General features: G+C 43.0%; 1 long non-coding RNA gene across 1 annotated transcript; it reads left to right on the top strand.

Moving 5' to 3' along the window:
- Positions 1-6,483: 6,483 nt before the first annotated feature.
- LOC119281913 lies at positions 6,484-7,726 on the top strand. Its single transcript, XR_005138574.1, has 3 exons — positions 6,484-6,504; positions 6,629-6,688; positions 7,652-7,726. It is a non-coding gene; the product is annotated as an uncharacterized LOC119281913 (long non-coding RNA).
- Positions 7,727-8,731: the final 1,005 nt, after the last annotated feature.

Genomic DNA, 8,731 nt, shown 5'->3' with positions numbered 1-8,731 from the left:
AGCTTGTCCCCTTCCAAAATATTAGCAATTTTTCCTCTCAACTCCCACAAACGCATGATCATGATCCTTATTTGGTCCACCATGTCATGCACAGGCAAGTCTTTCAAATGCTTCACTTTGTTGTTAAAACTTTCTGCCAAGTTGTTATTGATATGATCACATTTTATGGCAGTATTAAAACCTGATCTATACCACAACAGAGAATGGTGGGTGTTCAACCATGAAGCAAATTCATTATCACTACATGATGCCAATATCTTACCAAGGTGATAGGAATGTGTCTGTCTGGTGTAGGATCTTGCTGCTGGCCACATGCGCCCAAATTCATCTCCTCTAAATTTTTTTATCAGATTCATCCACATATGTCCAAAGCACTCCCTCTGCTCAGCATGGGGGAAAACATTTTTTACTGCATTTTCCAACCCTTTACATGCATCTGTGTGGATGGCCAAAGGAGAAACTAGCCCTATGCATCTTTTCAGTTGCATCATGAACCATATCCATGATGCCTCTGTCTCTGATTGAAACATTCCTATTGCAATTGGGAACATCCAGTTGTGTCCATCTAGAGCATTGCATGCAGCCAACTGACCATTCCACTTTCCAGTCAAAAACGATGAGTCTATGCTCAAATATGGACGACAACCTGCTTTGAATCCATCTATGCAAGGCTTCAAACACATAAAAAACTTGCTGAATAAAACCTTGCCATCCTCTGTTACCTCTGTATCTATCTCCACCACACTCCCAGGTGACCTCTTCTCCACCTCTGCTTTAAAACTATACAACATCCTAAATGTATTTGCCCAGTCACCATACAATGATTTCATGGCCCTTTGTTTTGCTTTCCACACTGTGGTATATTGCAGCTGGATGGGGTACAACTTCTCCAAGTCAACTTTAAGCCTCTTTGCAGTAGTGTTTGGAGTCTTGGCTAAAATAGGAGTAATCTTCTCTGTAACCCAAAGCTGTGATGTCATCTTTGAAACTCTCTGTGAAGTGGTCATACATGTATGCTGGTGTGGTATTTGATTTACCCTTACTGTACTTCCATCAGGTTGTAGTCTGGCAGACAAGTACCATTTGCAAGGATTGCCACCACCATCATAACCTTTGCACCGAGCATAAAATTTCTTTTGATCAGTCCACATAGTCTTGGCATCAAACTCTTTTTTCACTGCATAGGTCCTGAAAGACATCCTAAACTCCTTCATGCTTGGCCACAACTTTCCCACCTCAATAACTGGGTTCTCTTTGTCATACAAACAAACCAGCTCATTATCATCTGCGTCATCCACATCATCTGCAGCCTCTCTCATCAGGTGTTCTTCATCCTCATTTGCATTTCTAGGGCCTGTGTTACCTTCAGCTGGCAAAGAACTGTCATCCTTCTCCTTATCTTTGTCATCAACTTGAATGCCAAACATTTCGGCCATATCAATGTCAGATATTGGTGTAATGACCAAATCTGTTTTTTCATTCAACTCTACTACATTCCAGTCAACAACAATCTTCCTAGCACCATGGGTTCCCTCCTCTCCATATGCATCAATCCCAGTATCTTCAGCTATTATAGTCGGTTCAGTCAACAATGCCAACATCTTCTTTTATGAAACCCACTCATCATCTTCCATCTGTGCAGCCATCTTTGATGGCACATAACCAACTCTGGAATGAGTTTGCAGATCAATTAGCTCTGCATAAAATGTTACTTGTTTGCTTGCCCATCCTCCTTGCTGATCAATTTCAGCAACCATGGATTCTCCATCTTCAATTCTCACATATTCACCATTATAGTTATCGAAACGTTGCAGAGATACCTCTTGTTCTGGACCCCAAACAATACTCTCCCCAATTCTCTCCACCAAATTGCCCACGGCCTTCTCCTTCATGATCTCCAATTCCTGGGGATCAACATCTGCAAAATCGACATCCAACCTCACGGTGGTATCTCTATCAATGTCTTGGACACTGCCATCACTGAGCTTGGCTTTACAGGGAAAAAATTCCACTATAATTGCAAATGTGGTGGCAGAACCTGAACCTCCCCTGTTTTGTCAATGGCAGGCAGCGGCGGCAGTCACTACCAAATCGAGTTCGATTCTAAATCGCCAAGAAAAGAGCGCGGCATTACCGATTTGAAGCACTGTCTCCTCGGGGCAGCCCATCTCCTCGCTCCATCTCATCTAGCCCTCGCTCCATCTCCTATCCAATCAAGCAACAGGGGCAGCATGAGACCACAGATTTATTCAAAATTCAGTGGAATGGGAGTAGTGTTTGGAAAATACTCACTCGCAATAGCCGCTGCAGGGATAGGCACTCCACCACCGGGCCGCGGAGAAGAAACAACCCCCGGATCCAATGGAGCCCGATTCTAAATCGCCAAGAAACAGAGGCAGCATGAGGCCACAGATCCCCCAAAATTCTGGGGAGTGGGACTAGGGTTTCGGGCTCACCTCGCAACAGCTCTGCCGCTGCCGAGAAATGCGCTCCACCACCGCGGAGAAGAAACCACTGGCGGAGAAGATGCTTACGGCGGCGCCGCTCGCCCAGTCCAGCACGGTCACACAGTCACCGGTCGAGTCGTGGACGGTTGACTCTTGACTACGTGGCCATAGGTGGACCCCACCAGTAAGAGCACATAACCCCCAGTGTCCTAACCAAATCTCAGCCTAACGGACAGCCAACTAGCCGCGTAAATGGTGTGTCGCATGGGAGCTATTTTTTCCAACGAAGATGTCGCATGCAAGCTATTACAGCCAACGACGTCGCATGAGAGACAGTTCACACCAACGACGTCGCATGGGAGCTATTTACCCAAAAATAAGTCTAGCGTCAACCAATAGCAATAACAGTTTAGGCATGATTAATATTGTTCATGCCTACATAGTTTGGCTAGGAGTTTATTCCACTTGAATGATCTGAATGTTGGGAACTAAAGTTAAATCTTATTCCAGACCAGATTCAGGATTATGTGTTGATTCATTTCTGTTTATTCTTTCAACAAAAGCACCAAGGTGATTATTATAACTGTTATAGTTACACTAACAGAACTATGCTAGAGGCGGAGCCAATTTTCAGTCGGGCGGTTAGATATTTAAGGTAGTGAACATTATTGGTACAGTTCACCATGCCAGATTGTTACTACAAGCAGAGTATATATTATCTATGACAAGATGGAAATTTCTAAGATGAGAAATTAATGCCTATATCAATGTGAATACTAGAAGAAAGGGCCTTCAGGTTTTCAATCACAATACCGAAATTAAAGAGTCTTCATCTTTTCACAACATAATTGTGAACATATGAGGTAATCCCAAGTGACAAACATTCGTGGTAAAGCCTACATTTTTCTGTTATAGTTGCACATGATGTCCAAATATTATGGTTAAATGTAATTGGCCTTATGAGCACAACAAACTAGATGATCTATAGCTCTTTGAAGTGCGACTATTTCCAGTTGTGCCACTCTATTATAAAAAATCTTGCATGCAAACTAGCATCTCCTGTTATCTGTATTGCATGCCAGTTCTCTATAATCTCGGTCATTTGTCCTAAAGAAACTTTTATTCTACTCACTGAATCATTCGTTTCTTTCCTAACAAGTTGCTATCAATGGATTTCTAGGAAGTTGAGATGAGACATGGTTGAATTAATATATGGTCTTTTAGAGTTAGAAAGGTAATAGTTGTCTGGCATGTAAGTACGCATCATCACATTTTTTGTTGTTTCATACTTCAGTTATATATCCACATTCAGGTCTACTCGCATATAGTTTCACAAGACCAGGGATATAAAAGTTAAAATCTTTCAACTTTCTGAAGCAATGTGTCTTTGAAGAGAAAGGACTAGATGTTTGACAAAGCATATTAAATTACAAAGTATTCCAATCTGCCGTACTTAATTAGAATGGGCACAAAGAGGAAGTAGCAAGTATGTAAATCCACCTACTCTATATTGCATTTATTTTGTTCAGATTGCACAAATCCTTGCATTTTGTATATAGTTCGAATTGTTAGTTTATGTCCTGCCAACATTTTTTTCTTAATTGTCGTGCGTCAGATGTGAGTCTAATTGGCGAGTACCACCGTAGACAAAACTTAACTAACATACGGAATAGCATTTTAATTCAAGATGCCCATCTATCAGACTATCACTTTATGTGCTACTATTGTTGTCTCATTACATTGATTGATACAATGAAAAATTGCTTGAGTGAATAGTTCTACGGACACTGGTCCGTTGTTGGACAAGATGGACGGATAATAGTTGTCATTTTGTTATAAACGATTGGGAGCTGCTAAAGATGCTTCCCTTATGGGATCTAAGACAACCAAGTAACAAAGTAATGTATTCATGTTGTCTTTCCCTATATATATAAGCTCATTTTTAAGTTCAAATTCAGAAATAAAAAATGATCATGCATGCTCGAAACCTATAACTATATCTTAGGCCATTGGATTAAATTATCCAAAGTTTATATATTCTCTTAAATTCACCTACTCGCATAGTGTTCAAAACATCAACATACATATGTCAATATATGTAGAACATTGTATCAAAAAGTATATATGCATGTCTATGTAACATCTTGAATTTTAGGGCTAAACGATTGAACAATCACTAGCCCGTGCGGATGCACGGGTTGACGACTAGTAGTTATATAATTCTTAACGTAATTGATTAAGTCTTTATCATTTTGAATGGAACGATTAAGCTCCATATTTGTTCCACTAGAATCAAACAAAAACAACAGTGTATCATCCATCGTCTTAATTAACAAACAAACAACAATATACATTTATTAACATCTTAACAAACAAACTACCACTTCGAGATAATTTCTAAACAAGGTTAAAATCAACCATCATCTATAACAAGTCGTTCCTGCCGTCGTTCCTTATCCAGAAATAAGAGAAGGATGGATGTACAAGCCTCCTCAGAGCTCAGTGACTTTCAGCCGTTGGATCGGTTTGCTTGATGCATTTCTGAACGTCGGATCGGCATCTGGATCAACCTGGGCCGTCGGATCTCGAGCTGGCACTGCTGGAATGAATAGTAATGGCAGTAAAATGTAAATACCATGCCCCCACCGGGGTATTTTGGTCATTTCAATTGTAGGGGGTATAAAAGGGCCGGCTCCCGTGGAGACAACCCTAGCCGCCCCCCCACGCGCCTCCTCTCCCCTCCCCTCCCACGCGCCTCCTCTCCTCCTTCCCTGCCGCCGCCCAGCCTCCTCCTTCCACCCCTCCGGCCGGCTCCTCTCCCGCACGCGCCGCCTCCTCCTCCCCACCAGCGCCTCCCTCTCCTCCTTCCCCGCCGCCACCCGACCTCCTCCCCGCCCGCGCCTCCCTCTCCTCCCACTCCTCCGATCTGGCGCCGCCAAACCCTAACGCCCCGCCCTAGCCCCGGCTCCCACGGCAGGGAAGGAGGAACGCCGCCAGCCATCCTCCCCGTCCATCACCGCCACGCCATCACTGGCACCTACTCGAGGCGTGGGCGCTACGGGTCAACCGCGTCGGGGAGATGGGCGCCACGCAGCGGTCGCCGGATCCGTTTTGCTACAAGTCTGGGCGCGTCGGATCCGCTGCTCCTCCCGCCCCACCGCCCACGACCCCCTCTCCCGCAACTCCGGCCAGCCGCCGTCGAGAGGTCAACTCTGGCCGCCTCCACCACCACCCATTGGCAGGAGCGCACCTCCCCCTCCCCCGCTACTCCTCCTCTACCACGTGTTCATCACCGGGAGGAGCAGCGGATCTGCCTGGTGGCGTCGCCGTAGGCTGAAGGAGTGGCGGACCATGGTCCTCGAGTTACTGCACCTCTGGGAAGAAGACGACCTGAGGTGAGCAGCTTCCAATCCGCCATGCGAAGCCACCACTGAGTGCCCTCACCACTTTCCCCATCCCCCCTCTCCTTCTCGCACGGATTTACCAGTTCGTCTGCTCGTGATTTGATATGTTGATTTTGTCATTTGCAGGGGGGTTGGATCCTAAGGGGCAGAGATGCAGTCCTCCAGAGTTGTTGGGAAGAAGAAGATGGGTAAGCTCCTATTTCTCTTCTATGTTGATTTAGCAGACGGAAAAATTAGGAAGAGGACTATGTTGGTGCTCTTAGTCTCATGATTTATGCTATAACAAGTCTCTCATGTGCATATCCTATGTTAGTGAATCACCTTCTAGCTGCTGATTACTCTTTGTTGTTAATTGGTTTGAGAAAACACTACGTGATCATGGTTCTGATTGTGCACCTTCTTGGCTTAGAAAAATAGAGCAATTTCTGTTTATTCTAAAGTTTGGTTATCTCCATGGGGAGTCCTTGATGTGTTATGGCTCGACCGTGCAGCCCTGCGTCCTCGAGCAGGAGCAACTGATTCCCAAGTTGCCGGTGCTTTGTTCGACAAGGAGCATGTCGCCGTCACCTTGGGTGCAGCCGTCCGGTGGAAGGCGCTCTGCCTTTTTCAGAAGGCGAGGAGGATCGGCGGATCCATCTCCCCCTCCTCTCCAGGTCTGACCTATGTTCCATCCTCATATTCACCCATGTCTTCTCAACACTCATGCTCCCCCCTTCTCTTTCTCTCTGATCCATGTTTTCTATGTCTTAACATACATGTCTTTGCGTGTGCGTGCAGCAGCTCGGCGGAGACAAAAGAGGAGGTCACCGGGAGATGACGAAAGATCAAAGGAGGATGGTTAGTGTATGCTTCCTGAGTACTGTCAAATCTGTGTTTTTATACAGTGTTGGTTCCCAACTACTGAAGTCAAAAATTCACTAAGCTTGTGGGTACAGTAAGTTAGTGTTAATGTCTGTTACTGGTTACAGAAGTTAGTGGTTCACTAGATATTGGTTACAGTAAAATACCCCTATGTTACAGTAAGTTAATGGTTAACTGAACTACCGAAGATTTGTCTTCGATTGTACATTAAAGTTAGTGTTCTAAATGTTCTCAGTACTGTACTGAATTTGTCACCGACTGTACTGAAGATTTAAAGTAAACTGAATTTAGAATGCATATACATTAGATTCCAAAAATGGTAGTAGCACTTGGTTCTCATATAAAGCCCATAAGAGCAACCAATTTAAAAGTTTAAAGATAATTTGTGAGAATCTACAACATTTTCTGTAGAGATTAACGGTGAGGCTTAATCTACAACATTATGTGTAGATTAATGGTCAGGCTAAATTGCACTCCATTTTCTGAGAAATTTAAACTGGATGCTGGTATTTCTATGGTCCAGTGAATTAATGCTTGACTGTATCTCCAATACACTCAACCATTCTCTGTGATTATAGTTTCACCGTATCTCAAACACAAGGACAAATGTATTACTCCAGTATAAATCTCCAAGGATTGTGTGCAAGCAATCTCTAGGATCAATATTGAGTTTAGCATATTAGTTAACACTAGGGCCAATATTCAGTTAACAATGGGATCAATATTCAGTTAAGGCAAGTAATGTACATGTGGTTAGCATCATCGTGGTCGATGGAGTGGACAATGCCAACGATCAGTTCATTTTTGTGGAATGTTATCTCTGGACTGAACTCAAGCAGTAAGAATATATTTGTATCTTGATTATTAGCAGAACAAGTTGCATGATAATTATTTCGTTCTTAGGGAAATATTCGTTGCTGACTTGCTATTGACTCTCAGATTTGCAAGGTCGATCGACATATGCGACAAAGATCCTGTTGTGCACAAGCATACTCCATACATTGTTATCCTCATGGGGCTTGCAGAAAAATGGGTCGATGCGCGTGATGGTCAGTGACCTTCGGCCAGGCAAGAGAAAAGGGAATTTAAGGTACATGATTTTTTGGGTTTGTTGGCCAAATAACTAAACAAATTTCTAGGATATTCTGATTGTTGACAAAGCTACTGTTTTTGCCAGGACCTAATTTGAGCCGTATGCTTAAACCGCGAGTCATCCAAGAAGTGGTCCAGTTTTACACAGTGCTCCTAATAGTACAATTAAGGAAAATAGTTAACTCCCTCAATGATTTGGCCCTTGACTCCCTCTCAATATGGATTCCCGATGCATAATGGACTACCAAACAATGTTAAGGAGACATAGGTAAGCAAGAATTCACAATTAACAGCCCTTGTAGCTGTGATAATATGACATCATGATAGTTTGGTAAGCAAGAATTCACAATTAACAGTCCTTGTGGCATTTACATACATGTTGGGTTCAGATAGACATATGAAATACCTTGATGCTGACCCTAACAAACCCAACTAGACCATATGAACGTGCAGCAACCAAGACGGTATTTGCACTTCTGCATATACTATCTAATTTCGATACAGAACTCTCTGGAAGCTGCAGTGGTGAAAATTTGGTGCATACTTCATATAGATGTTCTTCTAGAATGTGCATTTTAGGATCAAGCATTTTCTTGATTTTCATATTGAAGATCAAGCATTTTCTTGATTCTCTTAATATGGAGCTTTGACCATCTCTTTGGTGACCAGTTTGGATAATTTTAGTTATAGCACCCACGCAAATTTTGTTTCTTTCTGTATATTATCAGTCTTCTCAAAAATTGAAGGATTGGTAAGCCTTTTGGTATTATATATTTTTAGTCCATGTTAGGATATCTGTCTATTGTAGGTGAACTGGAGCTTCCACTTTTATCAATGTTGCTTGTGTAAAATATAGACATAGCTTTTCAGGCAATTCTGCTTTGTCATGGAGATGAAAAGTAATTATTTTGGTGTGGTGAATCAATT

Source organism: Triticum dicoccoides, chromosome 3B (genome assembly GCF_002162155.2).
Source record: "Triticum dicoccoides isolate Atlit2015 ecotype Zavitan chromosome 3B, WEW_v2.0, whole genome shotgun sequence".
NCBI classification, from domain to species: Eukaryota; Viridiplantae; Streptophyta; class Magnoliopsida; order Poales; family Poaceae; genus Triticum; species Triticum dicoccoides.
The sequence above is the reverse complement of the archived record's forward strand: the minus strand, read 5'-3'. Positions and strand labels throughout refer to the sequence as shown.